The following is a 14,515-nucleotide window of genomic DNA, read 5'->3' as shown; positions in this document are numbered from 1 at the left end:
GATGGGGTTTTGCCATGTTGGCCAGGCTGGTCTTGAACTCTTGACCTCAGGTGAACCACCAGCCTCGGCTTCGGCCTCCCAAAGTGCTGGGATTACAGGTGTGAGCCACTGCACCTGGCCAGATATATTAGATCCTTCCTTCCTTCCTTCCTTCCTTCCTTCCTTCCTTCCTTCCTTCCTTCCTTCCTTCCTACCTTCCTTCCTTCCCTCCTTCCCTCTTTCCTTCCTTCCTTCCTTCCTTCCTTCCCTCCTTCCCTCCCTCCCTCCTTCCCTTCCTTCCTTCCTTCCTTCCTTCCTTCCTTCCTTCCTTCCTTCCTTCCTTCCTTCCTTCCTTTCCTTCCTTCCTTCCTTCCTTTCTCTCTCTCTCTCTCTCTCTCTCTCTCTCTCTTTCTTTCTTTCTTTTTGAGACAGAATTTTGCTCTGTCACTTGGGTCACAGTGCAGTGGGGTGATCTTGGCTCACTGCAACCTCCACCTCTCAGGTTCAAGCGATTATATTGCCTCAGCCTCCTGAGTAGCTGGGATTACAGGTGTGCACCAACACACATGGCTAATTTTTGTACTTTTAGTAGAGACAGGGTTTTACCATGTGGGCCAGGCTAGTCTCAAACTCCTGACCTCATGTGATCCGCCTGCCTTTGCCTCCCAAAGTGCTAGGATTACAGGCGTGAGCTGCTGCACCTGGCCTAGATATTTCATTTTAAAATTAATATGCTATTCAATAGAATTTGGAAACTGGCTGGGCATGGTGGCTTATGCTTACAATCCTAGCTCTTTGGGAGGCCAAGGTGGGAAGATTGCTTGAGCCTCGTGAGCTAGGATCATAACACTGCACTCTAACCTGGGCAACAGGGCAAGATCCTGTGTCTAAAAAAGCAATAAAATAAAATAGAGGCCAGGCGTGGTGGCTCACACCTGTAATCCCAGCACTTTGGGAGGCCGAGGCGGGCGGATCACAAGGTCAGGAGATCGAGACCACGGTGAAACCCCGTCTCTACTAAAAATACAAAAAAAATTAGCGGGGCGCGGTGGCAGGCGCCTGTAGTCCCAGCTACTCAGGAGGCTGAGGCAGGAGAATGGTGGGAACTTGGGAGGCGGAGCTTGCAGTGAGCCGAGATTGGGTCACTGCACTCCAGCATGGGCGACAGAGCAAGACTCCGCCTCAAAAAAAAAACAACAAAAAAACCCCAATAAAATAGAATTTGAAAAATACAGGAAAATAGAGAAAAATGTACTTATTTTTCTAACCCAATGGAAAAAGCAGCTGACATATTTGTTAATTCCAGCCTCTATGGATAGGACATTTTTCCCACTACATAGTTGTAATCATACATGTGTATTTTTCCTGCCTCATACATGCCTTCCTGTGCTGTTACACAAACTAAAGATTTTTAATGACTGCATAATATTCCTAAGAAGATACAGTATGGCTTATTTAACTATTTGGGTATGTTCAGGTTGTTTCCAATGATTTCATGCATAAAGCTTTTTCCATATCTCGGATCATTTTGTTAGAATGAAAATCCAATATTAGAACTTGCAAATCAAAGTTTGTTTTTAACAATTGTTTTTGTTTATTACAGATCTTGCTAAGTTGCTTTCTAAAAGCATTAACCAATTATGTTGCCACCTCTAATTTTTGTAATAATCACCATTGAGAGCATGAGATTTTTTTCTTTTTTCTTTCTTTCTTTCTTTCTTTTTTTTTTTTTTTTTGAGACAGAGTCTCGCTCTGCCGCCCAGGCTGGAGTGCAGTGGCCTGATCTTGGCTCACTGCAAGCTCCGCCTCCTGGGTTCACGCCATTCTCCTGCCTCAGCCTCCCAAGTAGCTGGGACTACAGGCGCCCGCCACCTCGCCCGGCTAGTTTTTTTGTATTTTTTAGTAGAGATGGGGTTTCACTGTGTCAGCCAGGATGGTCTCGATCTCCTGACCTCGTGATCCGCCCGTCTCGGCCTCCCAAAGTGCTGGGATTACAGGCTTGAGCCACCGCGCCCGGCCTTTTTTTTTTTTTTTTTTTTTTTGTGGCAAGGCCTCTGTCCCCCAGGCAGGAGTGCAGTAACAATCTTGGCTCACTGCAACCTCTACCTCCTAGATTGAAGCAATTCTCCCTCCTCAGCCTCCTGAGTAGCTGGGATTACAGGCATGCGCCACCACGCCCAGAGAGTTTTTGTAGTTTTGGTAGAGATAGGACTTCACCATGTTAGCCAGTCTGGTCTCAAACTCCTGACCTCAAGCGATCTACTCACCTCAGCCTCCCAAACTGCTGGGATTACAGGCGTGAGCCACAATGCCCAGTCAAGAGCATGAGATTTTTCTCTTGAGAGGCATGGCATACTTGTAACTTTAAAAATTCAAACTTCTTGGCTGGCGCGGTGGCTCAGGCCTATAATCCTAGTACTTTGGGAGGCTGAGGCGGGTGGATCACAATGTCAGGAGATTGGGACCAGTCTGGCCAATATGGTGAAACCTCGTCTATACTAAAAATACAAAAATTAGCTGGGTATGGTGGAGCATGCCTGTAATCCCAGCTACTTGGGAGGCTGAGGCACGAGAATCGCTTGAACCAGGGAGTCAGAAGTTGCAGTGAGCCGAGATCATGCCACTGTAATATAGCCTGGCGACAGAGCGAGTCTCTGTCTTAAAAACAAAAAAAACAAAAACAAAAAAAAAAATTCAAACTTCTTTGCCCAGAAACCTCTGTTTTTTTTTTTTTTAGACAGAGTTTCACTCCTGTTGCCCAGGCTGGAGTGCAATGGCACGATCTCGGCTCACCAGTACCTCTGCCTCCCAGGTTCAAGTTATTCTCCTGCCTCAGCCTCCTGAGTAGCTGGGATTACAGGCATGTGCCACCACACTAATTTTGTATTTTTAGTAGAGACGAGGTTTCTCCATGTTGGTCAGGCTGGTCTTGAACTCCTGACCTCCGGTGATCCGCCCACCTCAGCCTCCAAAAGTGCTAGGATTATAGGTGTGAGCCACCGTGCCCAGCCTTTACCCAGAAATCTTAAAGGCTTCTTGTCATTTTTTGGGTAAATTACCTGAATTGGATACAGTGAAAATTAATGAGAACATAACTATTAGGAACATGTGAATTCTGATAAATGTTCCTAATCTCTAAGGATAATATTATGTATATCTTTATTTTATTTTTTATTTTTTTTGAGATGGAGTTTCGCTCTTGTTGCCCAGGCTGGAGTGCAATGGTGTGATCTCAGCTCACTACAACCTCCGCCTCCTGGGTTCAAGTGATTCTCCTACCTCAGCCTCCCAAGTAGCTGGTATTACAGGCAAGCGCCACCCCACCCGGCTAATTTTGTATTTTTAGTAGAGACAGAGTTTCTCAGTGTTGGTCAGGCTGGTCTCAAACTCCAGACCTCAGGTGATTCACCCGCCTCGGCCTCCCAAAGTGCTGGAATTATAGGTGTGAGCCACTGCTCCCTGCCATATAATATATATCTTAATCATAGAAACTCTAAAAAAGTTAACATACTCATTATAAAAGGTTACTTTGAAATGTCTTCAGAGCTGGGCAGGGTGAGGTGAGTCACACTTGTAATCCCAGCACTTTGGGAGGCCAAGGCGGGTGGATCGCTTGAGGTCAGGAGTTTGAGACCAGCCTGGCCAACATGGTGAAACCCTGTCTCTACTGAAAATACAAAAATTAACCAGGCATGCTGGCACACACCTGTAATCCCAGCTACTCACAAGGCTGGGGCAGGAGAATTGCTTGAACCGAGGAGGCAGTGGGTGCAGTGTAAGCTGAGCTCATGCCACTGCACTCCAGCCTGGGTGACATAGCAAGACTGTGTGTCAAAAAAAAAAAAAAAAAAAAAAAAAGAAGAATGAAAGAGCAACAACAACAAAGAATGAAAGAGGGGCTATCATTTTAGATTCTACATATGTTTAAAGGATAAAGGAATACTACAGACAGTGCTATCTATGCCCATAAGTTGAACAACTTAGTTTTATGGACAAATTCACTGAAAATCACAAATTACTAAAACTGATTCAAGAAGAAAGGGTAGGGGGCTGGGCGTGGTGGCTCACACCTGTAAATCCTAGCACTTTGGGAGGTCAAGGTGGGTGGATCACTTGAGGTTAGGAATTCGAGACCAGCCTGGCCAATATGGTGAAACCCCATCTCTACTAAAAATACAAAAATTAGCCGGGTGTGGTGGCACATGCCTGTAATCCCAGCTACTTGGGAAGCTGAGGCAGGAGAATCACTTCAACCCAGGAAGCAGAGGTTGCAGTGAGCCAAGATCTCACCACTGCACTTTAGCCTAGGTGACAGAGGGAGACTCTGTCTTGGAGAAAAAAAAAAAAAAAAAAAAAGAAGGGAAAGGGTAGGATAAAGGGACGTCGATTAATGGGTACAAATAGCTGGGCGCGGTGGCTCAGGCCTGTAATCCCAGCACTTTGGGAGGTCAAGGTGGGTGGATTGCTTGAGGTCAGGAGTGTGAGACCAGCCTGGCCAACGTGGTGAAACCCTGTCTCTACTAAAAATACAAAAATTAGCTAGGCGTGGTGGTGCATGTCTGTAATCCCAGCCACTCGGGAGGCTGAGGCAGGAGAATCGCTTGAATCCGGGAGGTGGAGGTTGCAGTGAGCCAAAATCGCGCCACTGCACTTCCAGCCTGGGCAACAGATGAAACTCCGTCTCGGCGGGGGGAAAAAAAAAATACAGGCTGGGCAGGAAATCAAAACCATCCTGACCAACATGGTGAAACCCCGTCTCTACTAAAAATCAAAAAATTAGCCAGGCAGGCCTGGTAGTGTGTGCCTGTAATCCTTGCTACTCAAAAGACTGAGGCAGGAAAATTGCTTGAACCCCGGAGGTGGAGGTTGCAGTGAGCTGAGACTGCGGCGCTGCACTGCAGCCTGGGCGACAGAGCGAGACTCCGTCTTGAAAAAAAATAAAAATTAAAAAAATAAAAATACAAAAATTAGCTGGGTGTGGTGGCAAGTGCCTGTAATCCCAGCTACTCGGGAAGTTGAGGGAGGATAATTGCTTGAACCTGGAGGCGGAGGTCACAGTGAGCAGAGATCATGCCATTGCACTACAGCCTGGATGACAAGAGTGAAACTCCATCTCAAAAAATAAAAAATAAAATAAAATAAATGGGTATAAATATACGATTGATAGGAGAAATAAGACGGTCATCAGTAGGGTGACTATAGTTTGCAATAATCTATTGTACCTTTCAAAATAGCTAGAAGACAATAATTCAAATGGTTCTAGCATAAAGAAAATAAACATATTTAAAGTGATGGATATCCAGCTACACTAACTTGATCTTTTTTTTTTTTTTTTTTTTGAGACGGAGTCTCGCTCTGTCGCCCAGGCTGGAGTGCAGTGGTGCGATCTTGGCTCACTGCAAGCTCCGCCTCCTGGGTTTACGCCATTCTCCTGCCTCAGCCTCCTGAGTAGCTGGGACTACAGGCGCCCGCCACCGCGCCCGGCTAATTTTTTGTATTTTTAGTAGAGATGGAGTTTCACCATGGTCTCGATCTCCTGACCTTGTGATCCGCCCGCCTCGGCCTCCCAAAGTGCTGGGATTACAGGCGTGAGCCACCGCGCCCGGCCACTAACTTGATCTTTACAAATTATATGAATATATTAAAATAGCATGTTCTCCAAAATTATATGCATCTATTATGCATCAATAAAAATTAATGAAGAAATAGAAAACCTGAATGGTCCTAAATCAATTAAAGAAATTGAATTCATCATGTAAGACCTTCCCAAAAAGAAAACTTTGTACCCAGATAGTTTCACCAGTGAATTTCCATCACACATTTAAGTTAAATAATACCAATCCTGGCCGGGCGTGGTGCCTCATGCCTATAATCCCAGCATTTTCGGAGGCCAAGTCGGGCAGATTGCTTAAGCTCAGCAGTTCGACACCAGCTGGGCAACATGGCAAAACCCCATCTCCACCAAAAATATAAAAAAATTAGCTGGACGTGGTGGCATGCACCTGTGGTCCCAGCTACTCCAGAGGCTGAGGCAGGAGGATCACTGGAGCCCAGGAGGCAGATTGCTGTGAGCCGAGATGGTGCCACTGCACTCCAGCCTGGGTGACAGAGCGAGACCCCGTTTCAAAAAGAAATTACATGTTTTTACAAAAAATTACCAAAAAAGACCAATCCTTCCAGGAAATAAAGGGGATGCATTTCCTGACTCAGTTTATGAGGACAGCATTACCCAGATATCAAAACCAGACAACCACATTGCAAGAAAACTGTAGATCGATATCTCTCATTAATATAGATGCAATTTTTTTTTTTTTTTGAGATAGGGTCTCACTTTGTCGCAATGGAGTGCAGTGGTGTGATCACAGCTTACTATAGCCTCGACCTCCCTGGGCTCAGTTGATCCTCCCATATCATCCTCCTGAGTAGCTGGGACTACAGGTGCACACCACGAGGCCCAGCTAATTTTTCTATTTTTTGTAGAGACAGGGTTTCCCATGTTGCCTAGGCTGGTCTCAAACTCCTGCGCGCAAGCGATCCAGCTGCCTCAGCCTCCCAAAGTGCTAGGATTACAGTCATGAACCACCGCTCCAAATTTATCAACAAAATATTTTAAAATAACATCTTGAAATATATAAAAAGGATAATGCAAAGCATCAAATAACTGTAAAAGTAGCCAGCAACCCTCGGGGCTGCTCTGCCTATGGAATAGCCATTCTTTCATTCCTTTACTTTCTTAATAAACTTGCTTTCACTTTACTGTATGGACTTGCCCCAAATTCTTTTTCACACAAAGTCCAAGAACCCTTTCTTGGTGTCTGTATTGGGACCCCTTTCTGGTAGCAAGGGGACATGGGAACCTTCTCAGGTGATACGAGTGTTCTACATCTTGATTATGCTGGTAGTTACACTGATGTATATATTTGTTGAAACTCACTGAACAATATACTTAAAATTGGTGCTTTTTATTGTATGTAAATTATGCCTCAGAAAATTAATTTTAAAACATTTGGAAGCTGCTGGTCTAGTGGGTGTCAGGAAAATAACCATTAGGGTTACAACATTTTTGTTAAATGATGTCAATGAACAGAAGGAGCAAATATGTGTTGCTCTTATAGTTGGATAAAATTCAAACATAATTTTAAAGGAAGCAGTAATACATTCACATGATTATAAAAGAAACGGAGGCTGAGCGCGGTGGCTCACGCCTGTAATCTCAGCACTTTGGGAGGCCGAGGAGGACAGATCACCTGAGGTCAAGAGTTTGAGACCAGTCTGACCAATATGGTGAAACCCCTTGTCTACTAAAAATGCAAAAATTAGTTGGGCGTGGTGGTGGATGCCTGTAATCCCAGCTAATCGGGAGGCTGAGGCAGGAGAATCGCTTGAACCCAGGAGGCAGTGGTTGTAGTGAGCTGAGATCATGCCAGTTGCACTCCAGCCTGGGCAACAGATTGAGACTCTGTCTCAAAAAAAAAAAAAAAAGAAAGAAAAAGAAACGATACAGAAGGGCTTATTAATGAAAATAGATGTTCCCTTGGCTCCTCCTTTCCTAACACAGTCCTGTTCCCTAGAATCATCCACTTTTAATACATACAATTTTGTTTTGCTCTTTTTCTGAATGAAATAATGTCCTCTGGAGCAACATGGATAGGGCTGGAGACCATTGTCCGAAATGAAATAACTCAGATACAGAAAATCAAATACCATACGTTCTCACTCAAAATGGGAGCTAAACAGTGGGTAGACATGGACATAAGGATGGAAATAATAGACACTGGGACCTCCAAAAGGGGAAAATGGGGGAGGAAGGATTAAAAAAATTACCTGTTGGGTACAATAGAAGCCCAAATCTCACCATTATGTAATATAACGGGTAACAAACCTATACATGTACCCCCCTGAATCCAAAATTTAAAAATTAAAAAGTTGGCTGGGTGCAGTGGCTCACACCTGTAATCCTAGCACTTTGGGAGGCCGAGGCATGTGGATCACGAGGTCAGGAGATCGAGACCATCCTGGCTAACACGGTGAAACCCCATCTCTACTAAAAATACAAAAAATTAGCCGGACATGGTGGCGGGCACCTGTAGTCCCAGCTACTCAGGAGGCTGAGACAGCAGAATGGCGTGAACTCGGGAGGCGGAGCTTGCAGTGAGCTGAGATCGCGCCACTGCACTCCAGCCTGGGTGACAGAGTAAGACTCCGTCTCTAAATAAATAAATAAATAAATAAAATTTAAATTTAAATTTAAAAAATTATTTTTTTTTCTGTCATTCGGGCTCGAGTGCAGTGGCCCAATCTCGTCTTACTGCAACCTCTGCCTCCCAGGTTCAAGCAATTCTCCTGCCTCAGTCTCCCAAGTAACTGGGATTACAGGCACCCACCACCACGTCTGGCTAATTTTTGTATTTTTAGTAAGAGACAGTGTTTCACTATGTTGGCCAGGCTTGAACTTCTGACCTCAGGTGATCTGCCTGCCTTGGCCTCCCAAAGTGCTGGGATTACAAGCGTGAGCCACTGCACCTGGTCAAAAAATAAATTTTTGTTCCTCTTTTTCCCAAATGAACCACAGTGTAAACCAGTGGATGTGGAACCGTTGATTGAAGGCATTTAATTGCAACGTAAGCCAGAGAAACCACAGGGCCAGTAACTTCAGCGTCTTGCTGTGGATCTCTCCATATTGCAACAGTAGCCTCTATGATTAGGATGAGACACTTCCACATTCTGGAATTCTCCAATTCCCCAAGTACATGATTGTTTATAACTTGAAAGCCACCTGATGGCTAAACCCTCAGTATTTTAAATAAGAACTTTGTAATGGAAACAAATTCTAATGAAAACATTCCTTAGGAAGAGCCAAAATGGCAAGTTCCAGGAATGAGGGAATTAAGGGAAAGAAGTTTTTTATTGTATAACTTGTTGGGATGCCATTGAAATAGCAAAATCTCAATGTGGAGAAAAGGAAATTCCTCCTCAGCACTTCCCTCTGAGAAGGTCCACTTAAATGAAAAAAATATATAAATGAAAATATTACATGTACGTCTAGTAGGTATTCAAACTTGCCTTTAAAATAGAGAACGCTGAGCCATGGCGGTAAAGCTGCCTTATACAGTGTCCCACATGGTAGGCTTCATTTGTTTTTTGTTTGTGTGTGTGTTTGTTTTTTGTGATAGAGTCTTGCTCTGTCACCCACGCTGGAGTGCAGTGGTGCGTGCGATCCGGGCTCACTGCAACCTCTGCCTACCGGGTTCAGGTGATTCTCCTGCCTCAACCTCCCGAGTAGCTGGGATTAAAGGTGCTCGCCACCATGCCCAGCTAATTTTTATATTTTTAGTAGAGACGGGGTTTCACCATATTGGCCAGGCTGGTCTCAAACTCCTGACCTCAAGTGATCCACCCACCTTACCCTCCCAAAGTGCTGGGATTACAGGTGTGAGCTACCGCACCTGGCAGGCTTCATTTGTTTTGTGCTTTCATTAGCAAACATTTTGGAGGAACTTTTTGAAGCCAGGCACTGGACGAGGTTGGGGAATCAGAGAAAAAAACACGCAATCCCTACTCTCAAAGAACTTCGAGCGTGGGCGATATGTACAAAAAATTATAACTGACATAATAGTTATGTTCAAAGTGTACTGGTGCATTGTACACGTCGGGGAAGGCAGAGGAGCCTTGGAGAGGACATAGCACTTGTCCTGGAACTGAGATCTGTGTCAAAAGCTTTCTTCAGAAGAAAGGGTGCACTTTGAGTAAGAGAACTATAAGGATTTCACCACTGAAAGAGGGGAAAAAATATAGGGTATGATAGTGAGAGAGAAGGCTAGGAAATAGACAAGGTCCATGTATCTGTTACAGTTTTTTGTTCAGAAGCAAAACTGACTGAGTGTATTAGTCCATTCTCACACTGTTCTCACACTGCTATAAAGACATACCTGGGCCGGGTGTGGTGGCTTACGCCTGTAATCCCAGCACTTTGGGAAGGCAAGGTGGGCAGATCACCTGAGGTCAGGAGTTTGAGACCGACCTGGCCAACATGGTGAAACCTCATCTTTACTAAAAATACAAAAATTAGTCGGGCATGGTAGCACACGCCTGGAGTCACAGCTACTTGGGAGGCTGAGGCAGAATAACTGCTTGAATCCAGGAGGTGGAGGTTGCAGTGAACTGAGATTGCACCACAGCACTCCAGCCTGGGTGAAGGAGCAAGACTCCATCTCAAGAAAAAAAAAAAAAAAAAAAAAGACATACCTGAGACTGAGTAATTGGCTGCCTGTAGCCAATTAAATCTCTTTTCTTTATAAATTATCATTATGAAATCATCATGCTTCAAACTAAATGTATTCTCTCTGTAAATGGTACCAACTTCCAAACAGATGCCCAAGTCAGAAACCCGGGAGCCAGCCAAGATTGTGCAGGCTTGTATAGGCTGTACAGACCTCTGTTTCTTGAGAGGCCTCAGGAAACTTACAAAGAGAAGCAAGCGCGTCTTATGTTGCTGGAGCAGGAGGAAGAGAGCAAAAGGGGAAGTGCTATACACTTTCAAAAAAACAGATCTCGGGAGAACTCTATCACAAGACAGCACTAGGGGGATGGTGCTAAACCATTAGAAACCACCCCGTGATCCAATCACCTCCCACCAGGCCCCTCCTCCAACACTGGGGATCACAATTTAGCTCGATATCTGAGTGGGGACACAGAACCAAACTAGATTACTTGGATAATATAAACAAGAAGGGAATTTGCTGGAAAACTGAGTGGCTCACAGAACTGACTAGAAGGCTAAAAAACTACGCTTGGAAATAGGATCGAGGGCTATGGCAGAACTCTAGTTAGCAGGAACAACTCAACTGGCAGAGTGAGTGCCAGTTATGAACGAGGAACTGAGATGATCAGAAATGTAGATTTATATATATATATATTTATATAATCTTGATTATATATATATAATCTACATTTATATATATATATATATATTTGAAACAGAGTTTTACTGTTTTCGCCCAGGCTGGAGTGCAGTGATGTGATCTCAGCTCACTGCAACCAGAAATGTAGATGATAGATCGTCCTGGTTTAAACTGGAGGATGGATTGAAAAGGAGCAAGAATAATATGAGGAAGGCTTGTATGAAAACTCTCACATTGATAAAGGTGGAAGATGTGAATGCTTGAGTTTGGGAGGGATACAGTGGGATACAGTTGGTAGGATGGAGAGGAATTAACAAATATGGGATTTTGGCCGGGCGCGGTGGCTCAAGCCTGTAATCCCAGCACTTTGGGAGGCCGAGACGGGCGGATCACGAGGTCAGGAGATCGAGACCATCCTGGCTAACACGGTGAAACCCCGTCTCTACTAAAAAATACAAAAAACTAGCCGGGCGAGGTGGCGGGCGCCTGTAGTCCCAGCTACTCGGGAGGCTGAGGCAGGAGAATGGCGTAGACCCGGGAGGCGGAGCTTGCAGTGAGCTGAGATGCGGCCACTGCACTCCAGCCTGGGCGACAGAGCGAGACTCTGTCTCAAAAAAAAAAAAAAAAACAAATATGGGATTTTAGGAAGCAGAATGAACCAAATGACCAATTGAATATGGATGGTAAAGTGTAGAAAGGAGTCTTGGCTGACTCCCAGGTTTCTGACTTGGGCATCTGTTTGGAAGTTGGTGCCATTTACAGAGAGAATATATTGAGAGGATAGTTTGAAGAACTGTGATTTCATAGTTGAATTTTATATGTTTCTCGTTTAGAATACATTTGGAATTCCTACATGGATGTGTCTACTAGACAGTTAGATATATGTGAATATAGAGGAGAAAGATCGAGCTAGAGAGATTGGGAGATGTAAATGGCCCTTGAAGTGATGAGCATGTACAGTATTTTCCAGGTTTGAGTATAGAGAGTAAGAGAAAAGGAATGAGAAAGATCACACTCTTAAAACAGGGTAAGGCTGGGTGCTGTGGCTCATGCCTGTAATCACAGCATTTTGGGAGGCCGAGGCAGGCGGATCACCTGAGGTCTGAAGTTTGAGACCAGCCTGACCAACATTGAGAAACTCCGTCTCTACTGAAAATACAACATTAGCTGGGTGTGGTGGTACATGCCTGTAATTCCAGCTACACAGGAGGCTGAGGCAGGAGAATCACTTGAACCCGGGAGGCGGAGGTTGTGGTGAGCCGAGATCTCGCCATTGCACTCCAGCCTGGGCAACAAGAGTAAAACTCCTTCTCAAAGAAAAAAAAAAAAAAAAAAAAGGTAAACAGGAAGAGATACACACAGAGATCCAGAAGGAGAAGACAAATAGGAAGAAAATCAGAAGAGTATTATGTAAACCAGAAACCTCATTTGTAGTTTGATGAACTCTCATTGTGAATTATGTCAACCACAAATTATTTTTAACAGTTTTACTAAGGTATAATTTCTTTTCTTTTCTTTTCTTTTTTTTTTTTTTTTTTTTTTGAGACAGAGTTTCGCTCTTGTTGCTTAGCCCAGAGTGCAATGGCGTGATCTTGGATCACCACAACCTCTACATTCTGGGTTCAAACGATTCTCCTGCCTCAGCCTCCCAAGTGGCTGGGATTACAGGCATGTGCCACCTCGCCTGGCTAATTTTGTATTTTTTAGTACAGACAGGGTTTCACCATGTTGGTCAGGCTGGTCTTGAACTCCCGACCTCAAGGTGATCTGCCTTCCTCGGCCTCCCAAAGTACTGGGATTAGAGGTATGAGCCACAGTGCAAGACTGATATAATTTTTTTTTTTTGAGACAATGTTTCACTCTATCACCCAGGATGGAGTGCAGTGGCGAAATCTTAGCTCACTGCAACCTCCACCCTCTAGGGTTAAGTGAAACTCCCACTTCAGTAGCTGGGACCACAGGCATGTGCACCACCACACCCAGCTATTTTTTTTTTTTTTTTTGTATTTTTAGTAGAGACAGAGTATCGCCATGTTGCCCAGGCTGGTCTCGAACTCCTGGACCCAAGCGAACTGCCTACCTCGGCCTCTTTTTCTTTCAAGTCAAATGATTTTGCTAGACTATGTTTTGGTGTTGGTCATTCTGGATCACCATTTTCAGATACAGTCTGATTTTTAAAATATACTGTATAGTTTTTGTTTGTTTTTTAGAGATGGGGTTCTTACTATATTGCCAAGGCTAGACTCAAACTCCTGGCCTCAAGTGAGCCTCCCAAAGTGCTGGGATTACAGACATGAGACGCCCTGCCTGGCCATCTTACATAATATTCTTAATGCCTTTTAGCTTTTTTTTTTTTTTTTTTTTTGAGATGGAGTCTCACTCTGTTGCCCGGGCTGGAGTGCAGTGGCCGGATCTCAGCTCACTGCAAGCTCCGCCTCCTGGGTTTATGCCATTCTCCTGCCTCAGCCTCCCGAGTAGCTGGGACTACAGGCGCCTGCCACCTCGCCCAGCTAGCTTTTTGTATTTTTTGGTAGAGACGGGGTTTCACCGTGTTAGCCAGGATGGTCTCGATCTCTTGACCTCGTGATCCGCCCGTCTCGGCCTCCCAAAGTGCTGGGATTACAGGCTTGAGCCACTGCGCCCAGCTGCCTTTTAGCTTTTTATGCAACAATACATTAGAGTGTTAATCTGTTTATTTATTTTTTATATTTTTTTATTTTGAGACACTGACACTCTCACTCTGTCAGCCAGGCTGGAGTGCAGTGACATAATCACTGCTCACTGCAGTCTTGACTTCCTGGGCTCAAGCAATCCTCCCACCTGAGCCTCCCAAGTAGTTAGGACTAGAGGCGTGTGCCACCATGTCCAGCTAGTTTTTTTAAAAAAAATTTTGGGGCCGGGCGCGGTGGCTCAAGCCTGTAATCCCAGCACTTTGGGAGGCCGAGACGGGTGGATCACGAGGTCAGGAGATCGAGACCATCCTGGCTAACACAGTGAAACCCTGTCTCTACTAAAAAATACAAAAAAAACTAGCCGGGCGAGGTGGCGGGCACCTGTAGTCCCAGCTACTCGGGAGGCTGAGGCAGGAGAATGGCCTGAACCCGGGAGGCGGAGCTTGCAGTGAGCTGAGATCCGGCCACTGCACTCCAGCCAGGGGGACAGAGTGAGACTCCGTCTCAAAAAAAAAAAAAAAAAAATTTTCGGCTGGGTACAGTGTCTCACACCTGTAATCCCAGCACTTTGGGAGGCCGAGGCAGGTGAATCACAAGGTCAGGAGTTTGAGACCAGCCTGGCCAATATGGTGAAACCTCGTCTCTACTAAAAATACAAAAATTAGCCAGGCATTGTGGCATGCACCTGTAGGCGCAGCTACTCAGAAGTCTGAGGCAGAAGAATTGCTTGAACTCGGGAGGCGGAGGTAGCAGTGAGCCAAGATTGTGCTACTGCATTACAGCCTGGGCGATATAGCAAGACTCTATCTCAAAAAAAAAAAAAAAAAAAAGAACTTTTTTTTGGGCCGGGCACGGTGGCTCATGCCTGTAATCCCAGCACTTTGAGAGGCCAAGGAGTGCAGATCACCTGAGGTCAGGAGTTTGAGACCAGCCAGGCCAACATGGTGAAACCCCACTTCTACT

Source organism: Macaca mulatta, chromosome 7, assembly GCF_049350105.2.
Source record: "Macaca mulatta isolate MMU2019108-1 chromosome 7, T2T-MMU8v2.0, whole genome shotgun sequence".
Taxonomy (NCBI): Eukaryota; Metazoa; Chordata; class Mammalia; order Primates; family Cercopithecidae; genus Macaca; species Macaca mulatta.
The sequence above is the reverse complement of the archived record's forward strand: the minus strand, read 5'-3'. Positions refer to the sequence as shown.